Source organism: Oncorhynchus tshawytscha, linkage group LG22 (genome assembly GCF_018296145.1).
Source record: "Oncorhynchus tshawytscha isolate Ot180627B linkage group LG22, Otsh_v2.0, whole genome shotgun sequence".
Taxonomy (NCBI): domain Eukaryota; kingdom Metazoa; phylum Chordata; class Actinopteri; order Salmoniformes; family Salmonidae; genus Oncorhynchus; species Oncorhynchus tshawytscha.
The window spans coordinates 17,328,209-17,347,256 of record NC_056450.1 but is presented as its reverse complement, the minus strand read 5'-3'; the positions used below and the strand labels follow the sequence as shown (position 1 = coordinate 17,347,256).

At 43.3% G+C, this 19,048-nt stretch overlaps 1 protein-coding gene across 3 annotated transcripts in view; it reads right to left on the bottom strand.

Moving 5' to 3' along the window:
* The window catches only part of LOC112221963 (protein kinase C and casein kinase substrate in neurons protein 1), a 53,935-nt gene extending 38,556 nt beyond the window's left edge, over positions 1-15,379 (bottom strand). For 2 of the 3 annotated variants that reach the window (XM_024384447.2, XM_024384450.1), the window contains exons 1-2: positions 15,228-15,377; positions 2,884-2,948 (exon numbers count right to left, since the gene is read on the bottom strand). The gene's annotated coding sequence lies outside the window, so the exon portion shown is untranslated. Of the gene's footprint in view, positions 1-2,883; positions 2,949-15,227 lie in introns of all 3 variants that reach the window. The other variant, XM_024384448.2, reaches the window with a different exon arrangement.
* Between the last annotated feature and the right edge of the window lie 3,669 nt (positions 15,380-19,048).

The following is a 19,048-nucleotide window of genomic DNA, read 5'->3' as shown; positions in this document are numbered from 1 at the left end:
AATTGCAGTCATTTTATCAAGTGCCTCAGCATTTCTATTTATGAATTGCCTGCGCACACACTGCATTTAACACATTTATCTCTGTCTTGAAAGTCCTCACTGCACACACTGAGTTAAATGGTACAGCATGGTTTTCATCATGTTGCTGTAAACATACGTCTGCCAATAAAGCTCCTTTCTCAATTCAGAGAGAGAGAGAGAGAGAGAGAGAGAGAGAGAGAGAGAGAGAGAGAGAGAGAGAGAGAGAGAGAGAGAGAGAGAGAGAGAGAGAGAGAGAGTGAGAGAGTGAGAGAGAGAGAGAGAGAGAGAGTGAGAGAGAGAGTGAGAGAGAGAGTGAGAGAGAGTGAGAGAGTGAGAGTGAGAGTGAGTGAGAGTGAGAGAGAGAGTGAGTGAGAGAGTGAGAGAGTGAGAGAGAGAGAGAGAGAGAGAGAGAGAGAGAGAGAGAGAGAGAGAGTGTGTGTGTAGATCCCCAGGCTTTACACGACTGAAATATCACGGTAGGCAAAGATGTTTGCTTTATTCAAGAAATAAAAGGCACTAATTGCAGGACACACACATACAGTATCAGTACACACACACTCAAGTACACACACTCTGGCAGTATTTACTGTGAAGAACCGCTGAATGCCTGATGTGTTTACGTAGCTAACCGACAACAATGACATGCATTCCCCAAATACAGTACATCAAACAACTCTCTCTCTCTCTCACACACACACACACACACCACACATCCCTCACACACACTGATTTAACACTGTCCAGAGTGCTGCTGCAGTGGTTATGTAACCCACAAGCCTTCTGCCACAAGCCTCCTGGTGACAGTGAGTGTGGTAAAGAGAGAAAACCATGGGAGGAGGGGAGAGAATGATGGAGAGCAGAGGAGGAGAAAGAGATAGGGGGCGGAGGAAGACTGACATATTGTAAAGGGTGTTAAAGGGGAAGGGAAGAGCATGCACTGTACAGGCAGCAGCAATGGCTGTCTGCTCTACCACTTCCATCGGATGGGGAGAGAGATGGTGAATGTAGACAGGGCTCTCATGTCCCTCCACCCTGGTCCAGTTTTTCCAGAGCCGAGGCACAGAGATGGAAGGAGCAGGGGGAGAAGGAAGGCGATACTGAATCTGAGAGCGGAGCTCTTCAAACACCAGCCTTTCTCTTCCTTCCCTCCATTTAGCTGCCTGACGCTCCCCAGAACACTGATTCTTCAGAGGCACGGTAAATACTGCCAGAGCGCGTGTGTGTGTGATCCCCTGGCCTAAAATCCATCTTAATTCATCATTCATCTTAACCTGAATGCTGTAAAAAGAGGATAGAGACAGAATGTAGAAGTGTTTGTGGAAGAGCTCACATGATGGATGGTTCGCTGCTCTGAGGTGCAAATTGATGTTGTGACAAGCAAGCAGAGACATTAGATACCTTGATACTCTCACAATAATCCTATATACAGAATGTATGTTAATCTATCATTATCATAGACAAGGTGAAAATAAAACGGCAGCAGCACACTAATGATGATTGACATTAATCTACATGCTATCTAACACCATGTCTACCTACTGACATTCATTTACAGCTTAGTCCATGTAACACTTACACAACATCTTCATAACTGGCTTACTACAGTGTTTATGTTGTCTCAGAGAGAGTTTAGCAGATGCATAAGTACAGATGCAAATTGTACCATGTCGGGGTCTACTACGGGTTTGGTTGTATAACAAAACATACTCCAATCGTAACCTCAAGTACATCAAGGCAGTATATTAGCAGCGCTAACATGAAATGACAGACCATGCCTGACAGTTGAGATACAATAACAGGAGAACTGTCCAGTCCATAAGCATCTTATGCTTCTATACGTAAACAGCTCTTATGGCCACAGGCAGATCAGTCACTATAAAGGTCTTGGTTGAAGAAGGTTCATCAGACTATGTAGTGTGTGCATTTAGACTCTAATGGACAATTTGACTACTATTTTCCTTCTTGCAGTTTTCTACACTGTTGGATTGCACATTTTCACGTGTGCTGAATCACAATATACACACACACACACTCCCTATTTTCCACCAACACAGATCAGTACACATGAGTGTCTTGGAATGTGGTAGCTCGAACTCTCCTTCTAAGCAGCTCCATCCCTCCCTCTCACCCCAGCTCAGACAGCTGTGGGTACCTGGACTAGAGCAGACCCACAGAACTGGGCTAACCAAACACAGCCTAAGGAAGTTGTCTGACAGACCACACGGAGTAAGTGATCAAACAAGGAACTTAGTAATTATTCCTGAATTATTGTTTGACAGTGTTTGTGCTATTTTAGGGGAGATGATGAAAGCGCTTGTGAATTCATAATTCTTCAACTGCAATCCATAGACGCTCCACTCAAACAAGAAGACCAGGTGAGACCAAATGTATAGTTCAAAGGTTAAAGACGAGAGGACACCAAGGCCTGGTCAGAGGAGGTCTAGGATATGTGGACATAGGTAAGTATTTACTGTATGTCACAGGTTACATTGGATGGAACAGAATGGACAGGAAATTGAATGGCCTGTTAATCTGAGTGTAGTGCCCTCTTACAGAACCCCCTCCCCAGTGAGCCCGGGCCTGTAACGGAATGACCACCTCATGACATATTAGTGATGTGCTGCTTTTAATTAGCCCAACGGGAGTGTTTACCTAGTTAAACATTTATGAACCAGACGGCCATTAGAACAATGCTTCAGAGACCAAACTACAGCCAACAAACATGTGGTTCCTTTGAGAAGCCTGATGACCACTGCAGGTCTATTGCAACCCCAAGTATACAGACAATCATACTAAATATATACTACATGTACTAAATCATACAAAGGCTTAGAGACAAAGAGGACAAGGTTGAAGACTCACATTCTCCACTGGATGGGAAATCAGGTTTCCCTTGGAGAGAGCTGCTGTCCTCTACAGGAGGTCACCTACACAGAGAGACAGGTTCAGGGAGACGTGTTGCAGACCCCTCTATTTTCTGAAGTCTTATTTGAATAAACCTGATCTGACCATAATTCAACATGAGAGAAGATAAACTGGCAGTGTGGCACCTTGACAAAAAAGCAGACCACCAGACACAGCACAAAGGATGGGTGGTAACACTATTTTTAAGGGTATATAAAACATTTATAAGGCCTTTATTTGTTTTTTATAACAGTTTGCTCACCATTTATTAATATTTACTCCCACATGTGTAAATCTTAGTAAAGTAGTTATTCACATATGAAGCTCTGGAAAAAAAATAATGTGACCAGTGCAAAATGATCAGTTTCTCTGATTTGACTATTTATAGGTATGGGTTTGGGTAAAATGAAAATGTTTGTTTTATTCTTTAAACTACTGACAACATTTCTCCCAAATTCCAAATAAAGATATTGTCATTTAGAGCATTTATTTGCAGAAAATGATAACTGGTCAAAATAACAAAAAAGATGCAGTGCTGTCAGACCTCGGATAATGCAAAGAAAATAAGTTCATATTCATTTTTAAACAACACAATACTAATGTTTTAACTTAGGAAGAGTTCAGATATCAATATTTGGTGGAATAACCATGATTTTCAATCCCAGCTTTCATGCGTCAGGCATGCTCTCCACCAGCCTTTCACATTGATGTTGGGTGACTTTATGCCATTCCTGGCGCACAAATTCAAGCGGCTCGGCTTTGTTTGATGGCTTGTGACCATCCATCTTCCTCTTGATCACATTCCAGAGGTTTTTAATGGGGTTCAGGTCTGGAGATTGGGCTGGCCATGACAGGGTCTTGATCTGGTGGTCCTCCATCTACACCTTGATTATGATGGTGTTCACCTTGGGGTCATGATAGGGGCTGCACCAAATGATTGATGTATTTTAATAATTGATTATGCTTATGTTGTATTAATAGAAGGGGAAGGGCTATAAGACCCTCCCCCACTACATTTATAGGGCCTGGACCACAGATTAGCAATATATTGATTATAAGGTTAATACTGTTCCACAGTTATTTTCTAGTCTCTGCCTCTTATAAGAAACGGTCTGAGAGATGTGTGAGCCATTGCAGTCAAAACAGGGTGTCTGTGAGAAAGCGCCTCAAGGCTAAAAGAGATACATAGACACAGAACCTTGCAGGGGAGTAAAGAGATAAGAGACGAGTCAGATATTCCATTGTAAGCCACACAGGAATGGAAATTACTGCTGAGCCCTTAGAAAACACTGGACTATTGTTTGCTCCTGCAAGTTTGTATAACTGTATATGCATGGGCTTGGTCTCATGAGTAGAAGGTGTTGATGTAGGCAGATACATCACTAGGGGTTGACTGCATGCATATTAAAGCAACTTTGACCTTTTTTATTTTGCAGAACTTACTCTGAAACATGCGTGCTATGTTTCCATTGTCAACTTCTGTCTGCAATTATGTGAACAAAGGTTTGATTGATTTACTTGAAGATATTGTTTGATTTCATCAATAAGCCAATGATTGACAAGGAACCTACCCCAACAATTGACCTGGCTGTGTGGCATGGAGCATTGTCCTGCTGGAAAAAACAATCCGTGGGGAACATTGTCAGAGTAGAAGGAAGCAAGTTCTTTTCCTGGACAACCTTGTACGTGGCTTGATTCATGCGTCATTCACAAAGACAAATCTTCCCAATTCCAGCCTTGCATAAGCACCCCCAGATCATCACCAATCCTACACCAAATTTCACAGTGGGTGCAAGACCTGGAGAGACCAACAAGCCACAGTGTCTTATTTTTTTAAACATTATTCGAGGTCTGACAACACTGCATCTTTTTTGTTATTTTGACCAGTTGTCATTTTCTGCAAATAAATGCTCTAAATGACAATAATTTTATTTAGAATTTGGGAGAAATGTTGTCAGTAGTTTATAGAATAAAACAAAAATGTTAATTTTACCCAAACCCATACCTTTGTGTTTGGGTATATAAATAGTAAAACCAGAGAAACTGATAATTTTGCAGTGGTCTCTTTTTTCCAGAGCTGTATATACAGTACCAGTCAAAAGTTTGAACACACCTACTCATTCAAGTGTTGTTCTTTATTTTACAATTTTCTACATTGTAGAATAATAGTGAAGACATAAAAAAAGTGTGAGAAAATATATTTTTAGATTTGTTTATTTGAGATTCTTCAAAGTAACCACCTGTCATGACTCTCTCTCTCTTGATTGAGGATCATAGGTGCCAGATCAGCTTGGCACAGGGCTGACAGATTGCCAGACTCCCCCCTCCTCCTCTCTCCCACCAGAGATTTATCACTTAACAACCGGATTGTAAATACCTGGCAGAAACTCTCCCTTCTGCTCTGCAGTATTGAGTTAAAAATCATTTGTGTGTAGAGAGACTTTAACATCAAAAGACTGGACATTGGAACATTCGTTTTGGAATCCAAACATCTGGAATGGTTGGTGGGGATCCAAACATTAATCATGTCATGTAATGTGTTGTTTTGTGACGTCATTAAGGATGGTATAACAAGATAACTGTAGCTCTGCAAGTGTGCACGTCCTAGTTATCGGAATTCCATCTAAATGTTGTAAAACGTATATGATTAAATATGAAACTATTTGTGAAAAGATAGCAATGTGATTTTAGCCTTCTAAATGAGAAATTGTCATTCAAAGAAAGTTTTATCTAGTCAGTAACCATGCCTACGTGAGCACAGACATTATTCTGGTGTGATGGAACACCCCCTTTGACCAGGGTGCTTAAAAAGGACTCGTAACAAAATGTACATTAGACCAGAGAAAGTGAGGACAACCCACACGTTGAAATGGTTGCAATCTCTACAGACCAGACAGTGTGGAGCGGTGGCTACATGGCTGACAAATGGTTTAAAACCACAACACCAGAAAATGGTAAGACCCTCTGAAACTCTTGACGAGTGAAGAAGATATACAGCTGCAGACTGTGAATGTGTCTATGTAAAATAGTCTAGGAAACTCAACCGAAGACGAGAAAATAATAACATTTCCCCAAAGACCAACGTGTGTGGAACATCTGAAGGATCCAGTCTAACAAACACTCAGAGACAAAGAAGCCTACTACAACTACTACTACATGTTATGGCAAGAACAGTTCAAATAAGCAAAGAGAAACGACAGTCCATCATTACTTTAAGACATGAAGGTCAGTCGATCTGGAAAATTTCAAGAACTTTGAAAGGTTCTTCAAGTGCACTCGCAAAAAACATCAAGCGCTATGATGAAACTGGCTCTCATGAGGACCGCCAAAGGAAAGGAACACCCAGAGTTACCTCTGCTGCAGAGGATAAGTTCATTAGAGTTAACTGCACTTCAGATTTCAACCCAAATAAATGCTTCACAGAGTTCAAGGAACAGACACATCTCAACATCAACTGTTCAGAGGAAACTGCGTGAATCAGGCCTTTCTTCAGGGTAAAATTGCTGCAAAGAAACAACTACAAAAGGACACCAATAAGAAGAAGAGACTTTGGACCAGTGGAAACATGAGCAATGGACATTGGACCGGTGGAAATCTATCCTTTGGTCTGAACAAATCCAAGCTAAGAGAAAACATAGATCTATGTGATTGTTGAATGTCACAAACAGGCCATGTAGTCCACCATTTTGGGAAGCCCACATCCACGTGTATAGCACATGCTGTCAGTCCAGTCCATTCATTGGTCTTTGTTTGCAACACTCACTACCGAGTTCTAAACTACCTCTGGAAGCAACGTCAGCACAATAACTTTTTGTCGGGAGCTTCTTGAAATGCTTCCAACTGTGCTTCCAACTTTGTGGCAACAGTTTTGGGAAGGCCCTTTCCTGTTTCAGCATGACAATGCCTGCGTACACAAAGCGAGGTACAGAAATGATTTGTCAAGATCGGTGTGGAAGGACTTGACTGGGCTACACAGAGCCCTGACCTCAACCCCATCGAACACCTTTGGGATGAATTGGAACGCCGACTGAGAGCCAGGCTTCATCGTCAAACATCAGTGCCCGACCTCCCTAATGATCTTGTGGGTGAATGGAAGCAATTCCCCGCAGCAATGTTCCAACATCTAGTGGAAAGCCTTCCCAGAAGAGTGGAGGCTGTTGTAGCAGCAAACCATGATTTTGGAATTAAATGTTCGACAAGTAGGTGTCCACATACTTTTGTTATATATATTTATATATATATTGGCTACTAAATAACATTTCCAGTGGCACACTGACTCACCTAATGATGAAGATGAAGCCATAGGCGATGCGCGGGTCTCAAGATGAGCTACTTTGAAAAACAGTGCTGCTGTTCGCAAAAAAATGGGAGTTGAGAAGAAATGGGTTCTATTGGTTCTACAGACAGATTAGTCTTCTCTTTTCAGCAGTAGGCATTTCCAAACTGTACGTTTTCCCGCGATTGTATTTTGAAATTTTCAAAAGGCAACAGACAGCCTCAACCAACCATAGAAATATAATCCATAGATGGCTGTTCCCATTCAAGTCAGGACTGGCAGCCATTGCTAGAGTACCCATGAGTTTAATAGTCAAATTGCCAGGGTAAAGGGTTCCAAAACCCTTCAATGGATTATATGTCTATGCAAAAAGCTGTACATTTGGAGCGCATGCTGGCCAAATTGTGTAATAGTGTGCAACTGCAGCCCACAATTGTTCCTGCATGTGGGTCTTCCATTGGTTCCTGCATGAACCCCCCCCACTCCATATCTGAGTTTTTTCCCCTGCTTACTAGCTTACTCCTCACTACCTAGCGGTAGACAGTGTCCTTCGCTCCCGCCTGCCGAAAACCTGCCCTCACCGTTGTTAACAGAAAGAACTGTGGGAAAACAGTGGCTGACAGGTGGGGCGACGGACACTGTCTACCGGTGACCCTAGCACAACAGGCGGGAGGCTGGGGCGACACTGTGTGCTAGCTTGCTAGTTAGCTAGGAGAAATATTACCGGACTTATACCGGTATTACCGGTTAAATACACAAGGGGGTGCCGAAAATGCACAAAAAAAGCCCATTGGGCGTTTATTACCAGAATGCTAGCGAAATTACCACAAGTAATGGCGAATTTCAATAGAGGCTGCTGCTAAATATGCTAATGAGCGCAAACAAAAATAAACTAATTGCAAAGACAGGCAGTCCAGCTCATAAAGTTATACATAGGAGCTACCGAATATCATTTTTTGTGAGTTTGGACATTTACAAGTGAATGTTGAACGAGAGATATTGTGCAATGAACAAAGTTTTGACGCATGATTGTCTATAGGAAGAACAGTACTGGCTCTGGAGCATGTGTATGCTACACATTGTGTATGTGTGGAGCCACTAGGGCAATGGGTCTGCCTGCTCTGCTTGGACAAGAGGGGAGAGGAGAAGACGGGCCAAGAAAGGAGAGGGGGGGGGAAATGCAAGGGAATCAAGATCGTGGCAGCTTTACAAATAACTTTTCCAAATGGCTTTGACTTCTCAAACACGACGGAAAGCAAACAAAATATGATGTCCCTTCACTTTATGAATTCAGCCACTTACTTAGATTAACTAACAAATTAAATGTAGGGGTTGTGTTAATGCAGAATTCCGCATTTTTCACACAGGAAAAAGTGTAAACGCAGATGTAAAATGCGTCTTAATGTAATTTCTGCTAGGCATCAGACATATTCATGCTTCATTTGCACTTCCCCACTCAGATGAGAATTCATGAACGAACGGGCATTCAGTGCTCTGACTGATGTGTAGCCACTTTTCTCCAGTACTTTTCTTGGGTGTAGCTAGCCAACTTTTCTCTGGTAAAATGCTAGATTAACTTTAAAACATTAGAAAACGTAGCTGGCTACATTCTTTCTATGGTAAACATTAGAAATATGATGGCCATGTATCGTTTTTGCAAAAAAGACCTTGCTTTTTCATTGTAAGCTCATTTATTTGTGAGGCTGCCAGCCAGATAGCATTGCACGTCTGTTGTCATCTGGTGAAAATTAAGCTATTTTCTGACGAATGTGTTGCACTAATGTATTTTCTGTGAAGGAAAACTATGGTTGCACTTCCCTGATCACTCTTTTGAAGCAAAAAAACACTTTTGACTTTCAATATAAAACACCATCCCTGTCAATACACAGCTGGATTCACCTGCTCCCGCTTTCTCCCGTTGTGCTATTTACAAACAAACACACGACTGGCTCAACTATTCTGGGGAACTACGGTAAGCTTCATAATGTAACATAATGTAACAGGTAAAATGAAGAACGCGGTCTGCTTTATCTCCTAATTTATTGCACTGCAGGTATTTACTTAAAAAGTAGTTAAAAATATTAAAATGTATTGAAAAACTTCAAATAAATAGTTTCAATAGTATTGAAAAAACATCCTGTGGCTATTTCCAAATACCCTGGTATACGGTATATACAGTATACCGCCCAAGTCTAGTGCCCGCCTGCCTCTAGAGCAGCAGATGGGAGGCTAGGGCGACACCGTGTGCTTGCTAACTAGCTAGTTAGCATCACTGTCTGCTAGCTCGCAAGTTAGCCAGCTAGCACACGGTGTCACCCCAGCCTCCCGCCTGATGTGTACCAAAGACAACCGTGCCCAAAAGGCAGGGTCGAAGGACACCATCTACCGGTTGTCCCCGCCTTCCGCTAGCACAGTAGACGGGAGGCTAGGGCGACACTGTGTAGTAGCTAGGTAGATAGGACACTGTGCCGCAAACTAACTTAAACATTTACCAATAGAAGTATAAAGAGGGGTTCCTGCAGATGCAGGAATGCCCACATGCAGGAACGCTCCGAATTGCGAACCGCAATTGCACCCTTCTCAAATTGCGGCCTTCCCGACTGTAGGCAACCGGTAACTACCAAAATAAAGGAAACACTTGAGTAAATTAGGGATACAAATAAGATGTTATGGGGTGCATTTTCCTGGCATGGTTTAGGTCCACTTGTAGAATCTATGCCAAGGCGCATTGAAGCGGTTCTGGCAGCTTGTGGTGGCCAAACACCCTTTTAAGACACTATGTTGGTGTTTCCTTTATTTTGGCAGTTACCTGCATTTGCTTGTGGTGACATTATGCTTTCTGGTGTATTTTGAACATTGGTAGCAGGCTCCTGTAGTTGGATATTTAAAAAATACCCCCCAAAACCCTTATTTTTCTTTTATGGGCCAACCGACCCAAGACAACATTTCATGATCCTTAGGTGTTGCTGGGTGTTTGATAATACAATTGCCAAAATGTAGCACTGACCATACTCAGTGGTTGTCTTCTACAGCAATTTTGTAAATCTGATATCAAATTCCAAATGACACATCTCAAAAATACAATGTCTTCTTTCGTGTTTCGCAAAGCTCCATCTGTTAATCCTCAGTTATATTTCAGCATGTATTAAAAAAACAGATGAACACTGAAGAGGAGGAGGATTAAAAACTACCTAGAGTGCCCTATTTCATTATGGTTAGCTTCCTCTGTTGTGATCAAGCTTGCCATCTCCTTCCACTGCCGTCCCTCTGACAGACCATTCACTGGCGGCAGAATTAGAGTGCATTCCATTACTCTCTATGATAACCACAGTGATGTGACAGAGCTGTTGGTTGCATGACCGCAAATCATAATGCAATACTAATAACAAACTCTTAGGCTGTAAGCAGCAGCAGCTTCCACAACCACTCTCAGAAGCAAAGACAAGTGAAGCATGTTATTAGACCTTCAAAAAACCCACAAATGTGTTTGTGATTAAAACCCACACATACACAGGCTACTGTGGATAACACTGTGAGCCAGGGAAAACAGGCAAAGGTTAGTAGGGCCTATATTATATGTAGATATTATAATTCTAACTAATTGCCCACCACACACTTCTCTGATCTCAGTTATGTCATTGCACCAAAACAAATCCATTGCAACAGGTTCTCGGAAACAAAGTGCTGTGTGAATATTTAAGATAATCTTTAAAGAGGTAGGGTTTCAGAGGTTTTCGGAAGGTGGGCAGGGACTCTACTGTCCTAGCACCAGGGGGAAGCTTGTTCCACCACTGGGGTGCCAGGACAGAGAAGAGCGTTTACTGGGCTGAGTGGGAGCTGAACCCCTGGAGGGGTGGGAGGGCCATGAGAGAAAGATGGTGTCAGAACGGAGTGCTTGGGTTGGAGTGCGGAGTTTGAGCAGATCCTGACCCACGGACATGACACTGAGAAATTGAACTAATCCAAGATCAGTGACAGAATGACATTGTGCGGGAGAACAAATAAATGGGTGAAGGCAGGAAACAGTTTGTGTTAAGAGACTTGGATGCACAGCACGCCCTCTTTGAATGTTGGTGCCAGCTTTACAATAGCTTTTCCTCAAAGAGATTATGTGGGCACTTGTAGTGCGTGTTTTAGCACTGCAAGGGCCTCCTCCTTTGGGCTCCCGAGTGGCACAGCGGTCTAAGGCACTGCATCTCAGTGCTAGAGGTGTCACTACAGACCCTGGTTTGATTCCAGTCTGTATCACAACCGGCCATGATTGGGAGTCCCATTGGGCGGCGCACAATTGGCACAGGGTCTTCCGGGTTTGGGTTTGGCCGGGGTAGGCTGTCATTGAAAATAAGAATTTGTTCTTAACTGACTTGCCCAGTTAAATAAATTAAATAAAAAGCCAGAGAAGAAAAATAGTCAGTAAAGATCTATTTATTTTTTCTTCACATACACCAGATAGGTGCAGTGAAATGTGTTGTTTTACAGGTTCAGCCATAGTAATACAGCACCCTGGAGCAAATGAAGGTGAAGTGTCATGCTCAAGAGCACAGAGAGATTGTTCACCTTGTTATCTTGGGTATTTGAACCAGCAACCTTTCGGTTACTGGCCCATCGCTCTAACCGCTAGACTACCTTAATAAAGAGAAGTGTAATCCAAGTATAAACTCAGTTTGTGTCAACAAGATTATTTTTAGTCCTCTGATATTGAACAGTTCCTGTTGAAAGACTCAACTCCAAGGTAGGAAAGTGCATGGAGTCCGCTAATAAAAAGCAAACCCTTACAGCTCCTTACGCCGCACTACAATTGGATTATGCCCCTTACTTCATCGTCTCCATCCTCTCCCTCCTCTGCAGCCAAATCACTCAGTGGCACCTTTGCTGACAGACGTGCAGAGGGTGTGGTTCAACCCACTGACAGCAGAGCTCAACATAGCACCATGGACAGCTCCACCCAAGTGACGGAGGACAGAACAAACGGCCGTATAGTCTACCTTCCCTTCCTTTGCATCAATAAACTATGCTGAGGCAGTTGATCCCCTCGTAGACCTTGTTGACACCCTGATGAGGGAGGCATGAACAACCCATTTCTCTGAAGGGCCTGACGTCCCCTTATTTATTGCCCAGTTCTCAGTTGTAGGCTACCTCCTACAAGACCTTGCGCTGTGAATAAGGATTTAACATCACATCCCACGGTTGTTTCATCAGCCATAACTAGTGGTGCAGAAGAATCACTAATGATATAAACATCCCCAAACTGCATAAATGTTTTTACATGTGCATTCTACCGGTCTATCTTGTGTTTTGACTGCACTTAGACAGACACTACATGACCAAAAGTATGTGGACACCTGTATGTGGACACCTGCTTGTTGAACATCAATCATGGGCATTGTTAGCAACTGAGGTTATTCGTCAATAACACAGACCGCAAAGCAAATCAGGGGGAGAAAATAGATTTATTTGAGCAGGACAAATCATAGGTGCTATGCTGAAAAGTAGACGTTCAGTCTACCCTGTCCTTCAGTTTTTCTCCACAGAACAAAGGACAGGATGCCACTTATAACCCCCCACCCTAGTCTGGGGTTGACCAATCAGAAGTCCTTGCAGTACAACTTGGCCAATGGCCAAAAAAAAAGTATCCCACTCCAGACTCAATGTACAGACCAATGAAAACGTGGCCCACGTAGCACATGTAGCTCTGAGTTCATGACTGACATCCCACAGATCCTAACTGAAAACTAACTCCTACTGATTGTAAATCCTAGTCCTGTCGTCCTCTGAGTTGTGTATTTATCTTCAAAATATTCTTATAGAATTAATATGGAGTTGGTCCCCCCTTTGCAGCTAGAACAGCCTCCAATCTTCTGGGAAGGCTTTCCACTAGATGTTAGAACATTTGCTGCGGGGACTTGCTTCCATTCAGCCACAAGCGCATTAGTGAGGTTGGGCACTGATGTTGGGCGATTAGGCCCGGTTCGCAGTCGGCGTTCCGATTCATCCCAAAGGTGTTCGATGAGGTTGAGGTCATGGCTCTGTGCAGGGGAGTCAAGTTCTTCCACACCGATCTCGATAAACAATTTCTGTATGGACCTCGCTTTGCTTTGGGGCATTGTCATGCTGAAATAGGAAAGAGCCTTCCCCAAACTGTTGCCACAAAGTTGGAAGCACAAAATCGTCTAGAATGTCATTGTATGCTGTAGCGTTCAGATTTCCCTTCACTGGAACTAAGGCGCCTAGCCCGAACCATGAAAAACAGCCGCAGACCATTAATCCTCCTCCACCAAACTTTACAGTTGGCACTATGTATTGGGGCAGGTAGCGTTCTCCTGGCATCCCCCAGACCCAGATTCGTCCGTTAGACTGCCAGATGGTGAAGCATGATTCACCACTGCTCTAGCGTCCAATGGCAGAGAGCTTTACATCATTCCAACTGACGCTTGGTATTACGCATGGTGATCTTAGACTTGTGTGCGGCTGCTCGGCCATGGAAACCCATTTCATGAAGCTCCCGACAAACATATCTTGTGCTGATGTTGGTTCCAGCAGCAGTTTGGAACTCGGTAGTGAGTGTTGCAACCGAGGACAATGTTTACGCGTTACTCGCTTCAGCACTCAGCGGTCCAGTTCTGTTAGCTTATGTGGCCTACCACTTCGTGGCTGAGCCGTTATTGCTCCTAGACATTTTCACTTCAGAATAACAGCATTTACAGGTGACCTGGGCAGCTCTACCAGGGCAGGAATTTGATTAACTGACTTGTTGGAAGTCACTGAGCTCTTCAGTATGGCCATTCTACTGCCAATGCTTGTCTATAGATATTGCATGGCTGTGTGCTCGATTTTATACACCTGTCAGCAACGGGTGTGGCTGAAATAGCTGAATCCACTAATTTGAAGGGGTGTCCACATACTTTTGTATACATAGTGTATTTGCTTGAGACACTTGATAGGAAATACAATTCCATCAATGCCAATAATATTGTTGATTCGTGAGAGAGGAGCGGCAGAGATTCCACCAAGAAAAACAATAAGGCTTTCAAATACAGTAGCGATGGCTCCTCACTGTGATATGACAGGCTATTACATAACGTCAGACCGGAATGCCCTCATTAGTATTCCATACCCTAATCTGCCTCCTGATTTTCTGGCATTACATTGTACAAATGTTGCACATGGGAGACCTGATAGCCTACTAAACAATAAACATAGACTACTATTCGTCGTTGGTCGACTGCTTTATGGAATAGTATTCAGAAGCATCATTGCGAACTTGTTTATTCGTCCAGGCTACCTCCATGGTCTTGTTTATCTCACTGTTAGTGCTAGGAGGGTGCATAAATGGCAATCTAACAACCTTGACCACCAAAAAGGACGTGTGATGGTAGCATCTGCGGCCGATAGCCTGCAGTACTTTCTTCTAAATTAATTTTATTCGATCTATTCATACACAGGTTAAATTACATTGTTACAATTACCCATAAGAAAAGGCTTAGCCATAATGCTTCAATTTGACAAGGAAAACAGGAGCATATAGCCTGTAAACGGCTAATTTATTATCATTGTGTGATCAAAGAGGAAAACATCTGCATGGTGGGAAACAATCTGTTGTAGAATATTATGTAATAAAACTATATAATTCACGTAGCCTAAAGCAATAAGACAATTGCCAAATACGACATAAAGCAAACCAACATTTCCAGATGACAAGTGAAAACATAAAACAGCAGTATACCCTTTACAACATACAAAACAACAACATACTAGGCTAGATCAAGGTCTTGACCATTTAATAACAATGCATTCGTATATGCGTTTCATAATTATGAAGAATATGTCGTTAAAATATTTTAAAAAATTAATTAAAAAAAACACTGGATTGCAATCTGACGTTGGTCAGGTAAATTTATGTAAACGGTGGGAACCATGCGAGGAATATTCCTTCATCCGTTTCCCTTTGCCAGTAGGCTACACAGCGTTATCTAACCATCGACACTATGTAACGTCCACAACGGACAAACTTGTTAGGTTGACTTACCAGGGTGTTCGCGTGTTATCCAAATATTTCAGAATTTTTATCAGTTCTCTTTTTGCAATGACAGAAGGCGACCCTTCTTTTGCAAGAGACTCTGCATCTGCGAGATCACGATGCACGCAGCAAGGGGGAGCTGCAAAGCACCCGTGCACATTGGGGGATGGTCCAACGAAGTCATTTGCCTCATTAAATACTTCAATATTGTTCACCATCAGAGTACTGTCTAGGGCGGATTGGAAACAGTTTGGTCGTTCTACAGTTACTTCGATATAGACACATTGTAGGCTATGGTGTGTTATGAATAGAGAGTGCTGCGAGGCTATGGCCCATGGGTGCAGTCAAGATTGTCGATATATTGATAATTGCAAATGTTTTGAATAGCCCTTAAATATGACTTAAATGTCTCAACGGGCATAGCACAACTAGATGGAATTTTGATAGTTTTAAGTGTAGACATCCACTTTAGCTTTGAAATTAAATGACACTCTAAATTACTGTTTTTCTCTCAAAGAATTGACTAACGCCTCAATTACACCGATAGGGTTTTGCGCAAAATAGTATGCAGCATCAAATCAATTCAAAGTTTATTTGTCAAGTGCGCCGAATACAACAGGTGTAGATCTTACAGTGAAATGCTTACCTACAAGCCCTTAACCAAAAGTGCAGTTTTTAAGTAAAACATAGGTATTAGGTAAACAATGGATAAGTAAAGAAATACAAAAAAACAGTAAAAAATAACAGTAGGGAGGCTATATACAGGTGGTACCTGTACAGAGTGGTGCACCAGTTAGTCGGGCTATTTGAGGTAATATGTACATGTAGGATTATTTAAAGTGACTATGCATAGATGATAAACAGAGAGTAGCAGCAGCGTAAAAGACGGGTTGGGGGGACACAATGCATAGTCAGGGTAGCCATTTGATTAGCTGTTCAGGAGTCTTATGACTTGGGGGTAAATGCTGCTGAGAAGCCTTTTGGTTCTAGACTTGGCAGTCCGGTACCGCTTGCCATGCGGTATTAGAAATAATAGTCTATGACAGGGGTGGTGCCTTGCAGTCAGAGGCCGAGCAATTGCTGTACCAGGCAGTGATACAACCAGTCAGGCTCTTGATGCTCTTGATGGTGCAGCTGTAGAACCTTTTGAGGATCTTAGGACCCATGCAAAGGTTTTTAGTTTCCTGATGGGGGAATAGGCTTTGTCGTGCCCTTTTCACGACTGTCTTGGTGTGCTTGGACCATTCTAGTTTGTTAGTGATGTGGACACTATGGAATTTGAAGCTCTCAACCTGCTCCACTACAGCACCGTTGATGAGAATGTGCTCGGTCCTCCTTTTCCTGTAGTCCACAATCATCTCCTTTGTCTTGATTACGTTGATAGGTTATTATTCTGGCACCACCTGGCCAGGTCTCTGACATCCTCCCTATAGGCTGTCTCGTCATTGTCAGTGATCAGGCCTACCAGTGTTGTGTCATCTGCAAACTTAATGGTGTCATGCCTGGCCATGCAGTCGTGGGTGAACAGGGAGTACAGGAGGGGACTGAGCACGCACCCCTGAGGGGCTCCAGTGTTGAGGATCAGCGTGACAGATGTGTTGTTACCTACCCTTACCACCTGGGGGAGACCCGTCAGGAAGTCCAGGATCCAGTTGCAGAGGGAGGTGTTTAGTCCCAGGATCCCTAGCTTAGTGATGAGCTTTGAGGGCACTATGGTGTTGAACACTGAGCTGTAGTCAATGAATAGCATTCTAACATAGGTATTCCTTTAGTCCATGTGGGAAAGGGCAGTGTGGAGTACAATAGATATTGCATCATCTCACACAAATTATCAATGAACCTACCAGGTACCTCGCCAAAGCCTTAAACACGGGCACCCTCATAGATATCATCCTAACCAACTTCCCCTCTAAATACACCTCTGCTGTCTTCAACCAAGATCTCAGCGATCACTGCCTCATTGCCTGCATCTGTAATGGGTCAGCGGTCAAACAACCTCCACTCATCACTGTAAAACGCTCCCTGAAACACTTCTGCGAGCAGGCCTTTCTAATCGACCTGGCCGGGGTATCCTGGAAGGATATTGATCTCATCCCGTCAGTAGAGGATGCCTGGATATTTTTTAAAAATGCCTTCCTAACCATCTTAAATAAACATGCCCCATTCAAGAAATTTAGAACCAGGAACAGATATAGCCCTTGGTTCTCCCCAGACCTGACTGCCCTTAACCAACACAAAAACATCCTATGGCGTTCTGCATTAGCATCGAACAGCCCTCGTGATATGCAGCTGTTCAAGGAAGCTAGAAACCATTATACACAGGCAGTTAGAAAAGCCAAGGCTAGCTTTTTCAAGCAGAAATTTGCTTCCTGCAACACTAACTCAAAAAAGTTCTGGGACACTGTAAAGTCCATGGAGAATAAGAACACCTCCTCCCAGCTGCCCACTGCACTGAAGATAGGAAACACTGTCACCACTGATAAATCCACCATAATTGAGAATTTCAATAAGCATTTTTCTACGGCTGGCCATGCTTTCCACCTGGCTACTCCTACCCCGGTCAACAGCACTGCACCCCCAACAGCAACTCGCCCAAGCCTTCCCCATTTCTCCTTCTCCCAAATCCATTCAGCTGATGTTCTGAAAGAGCTGCAAAATCTGGACCCCTACAAATCAGCCGGGCTAGACAATCTGGACCCTTTCTTTCTAAAATTATCTGCCGAAATTGTTGCCACCCCTATTACTAGCCTGTTCAACCTCTCTTTCGTGTCGTCTGAGATTCCCAAAGATTGGAAAGCAGCTGCGGTCATCCCCTCTTCAAAGGGGGGGACACTCTTGACCCAAACTGCTACAGACCTATATCTATCCTACCGTGCCTTTCTAAGGTCTTCGAAAGCCAAGTCAACAAACAGATTACCGACCATTTCGAACCTCACCATACCTTCTCTGCTATGCAATCTGGTTTCAGAGCTGGTCATGGGTGCACCTCAGCCACGCTCAAGGTCCTAAACGATATCTTAACCGCCATCGATAAGAAACATTACTGTGCAGCCGTATTCATTGATCTGGCCAAGGCTTTCGACTCTGTCAATCACCACATCCTCATCGGCAGACTCGACAGCCTTGGTTTCTCAAATGATTGCCTCGCCTGGTTCACCAACTACTTCTCTGATAGAGTTCAGTGTGTCAAATCGGAGGGTCTGCTGTCCGGACCTCTGGCAGTCTCTATGGGGGTGCCACAGGGTTCAATTCTTGGACCGACTCTCTTCTCTGTATACATCAATGAGGTCGCTCTTGCTGCTGGTGAGTCTCTGATCCACCTCTACGCAGACGACACCATTCTGTATACTTCCGGCCCTTCTTTGGACACTGTGTTAACAACCCTCCAGGCAAGCTTCAATGCCATACAACTCTCCTTCCGTGGCCTCCAATTGCTCTTAAATACAAGTAAAACTAAATGCATGCTCTTCAACCGATCGCTACCTGCACCTAACCGCCTGTCCAACATCACTACTCTGGACGGCTCTGACTTAGAATACGTGGACAACTACAAATACTTAGGTGTCTGGTTAGACTGTAAACTCTCCTTCCAGACCCATATCAAACATCTCCTATCCAAAGTTAAATCTAGAATTGGCTTCCTATTTCGCAACAAAGCATCCTTCACTCATGCTGCCAAACATACCCTTGTAAAACTGACCATCCTACCAATCCTCGACTTTGGCGATGTCATTTACAAAATAGCCTCCAATACCCTACTCAACAAATTGGATGCAGTCTATCACAGTGCAATCCGTTTTGTCACCAAAGCCCCATATACTACCCACCAT